This window comes from Alligator sinensis, unplaced genomic scaffold (genome assembly GCF_000455745.1).
Source record: "Alligator sinensis unplaced genomic scaffold, ASM45574v1 scaffold281_3, whole genome shotgun sequence".
Classification (NCBI taxonomy): Eukaryota; Metazoa; Chordata; order Crocodylia; family Alligatoridae; genus Alligator; species Alligator sinensis.
The window spans coordinates 334799-336864 of record NW_005843118.1 but is presented as its reverse complement, the minus strand read 5'-3'; positions in this window follow the sequence as shown (position 1 = coordinate 336864).

Below are 2066 nucleotides of genomic sequence, written 5' to 3'. Positions count from 1 at the left end.
CCCCCACCCCCACCTCATGGCAGTACTGGTCAAAGTAAGAGTTGACAATGATTTCTTCTCCCACCCTTAACTCTACTGAAGGCAAATGTACCATGCTACACAAAGTAGAAAAGACTAAACTAAGTAAAAACCTCCTCCCTTTATTGAGACAAACAGAAAGGGCATGTCTACACGTGCAATTCGCAGTGATAAAATCTGGTGCATCTTGTGCCAGAGTTTATTGCTCTCAGGTGCTGCATTTGAACTTGCACCCAGAACCGCAGCATGTTGAACCAGGTCAGGGCATCCTTGGCTGGCAGGGTCCCAGGTTCAGCCTTTCAGCCTGGGGCTGCTCCTACCCAGCTCGATGTGCTGCAAAGGAGCTGGCTAGCCAGCGGGCAGCCCTGAACTGAAGCACCCTCGTGACATAGCCAGCCCCATCAGCATGGATATGTGCATCGCTATGCACAAAAAAATTCTGCAGCAGGATAGTACAAGTACACCTGTTCCAGGCATCTCAAATAGTAAAGTAAAATTTCAGAAAAGTCCTAACTCCAAATAAGAGATTATAAGCTTATGTAAACCTCAGAATATGCAGAATTAGTTAACTATGTGCCTCCTTTAACAAGGTGGCTTATTCAGGCACTTATCAAATAAGGCCTAGGAAACTATTCAAAAGATTCATGCGGTACCTTTGTGGTTTAAGTAAATTCCAACCCATCACACTAAACGAGGTATAGAAGAAGGTAAGGAGTTGATAAGCAAATACTGAATTTTTAGATGGGGGAGGTTCAAAAATTTCTATCAGGAAAATGTACCTGATCCCTTTTCAAAAATCATAGGGACTCACATTCCAAAGGCCTTTTAGAGTAGTTGAGGCATGTGACTCTTGCCTCTTTCACTCACAAAGAGTGATGGAGACTTATTCAGAGAAAAGCACAGAGGCCTCTGTCACCTAGTTCCTTCTCCATTGCCCTTCTTCAATCTTATGCAGTGGTCAGATATTTGTCTGCAAAAGACTTCTACTGCTCTGATCCACTGCAGGACTAAAAGAGAGAAACTGAGGTTAAGGGGATCTGAAGAAATGAAAAATGTGTTTTGTCACGTCAGTCACTCTTGAAACATTTTGTGAAGTGGTTACAAGTGTTCACACTCCACACGTGCCAATGTAGCATTAAATAGCCTAACTTAACTGCCCTGCCAGGCTGTCAAGAGCGTCAATAAGGAAGTCTTCAGGCTCAAATGTTAACTAGCCTAACTTTTGTGTTCATTTGGGTTGGCAAGTATATCATCAACATGGTTATCACCAAAGTTATCAGTTACCCACATGAGGCAGTACTTTTTATCGCCTGTGATGACTTTTAAAATCCTTGAGCTCAATGTGACTGGACTGTATGCCTACCAGATTCAATGAGGCTGAGCCTATATGCAATAGGTTTCAGGAATGAAGCCATGGACATTTAAGTTAGCCAATGGTAACCATCAAGACCTGAAAGGTCACTCAGGTTATAATGAAGCTATTGTACCCAATTTTAATAAGTTACTTTGAAGTAAATTTATTTTAAATGCTTATTATTCTTATGACAAAAAGTGCTATGTTAGAGATTAATGATAGTTAAACCCCCCCCAAGATAAAATTCTTCATAAAAAGGAAGATGTCACTCAATAACTACCATTAGAAATCCTTTAGGAAAATCGTATAGCTTAATCTCTTCTTCATCTGAGTCACCAGAGTACAGTTTCCCTAACGATAGGCTGTGGCAGTTACAAGATGGTTATGAGCCATACAGAGCCTCCAGTTCCCACTATGGACCCACAATTAGCAAAGGGTAGGAACTGACTGTGGCTTTGTAGTAACTGTCCTTATCTTGTGCCCATCATTACCTCATGGTAAATAAAACCCAAATTGGTGTAGCACAGCTTGTTTCATGTGGAGGAAAACTGCTCCAAATTAACTCTCTCTGTGAGGTAATAGCAGGGCACCAGGAGTTTCCGTGACATGAGGTAACAAAAAAAATATCCATCTGTAAGAGGGATTGTGACAACAAAAAATTTGGGACACATGACTTTTCTGAACTTCTTGTGTT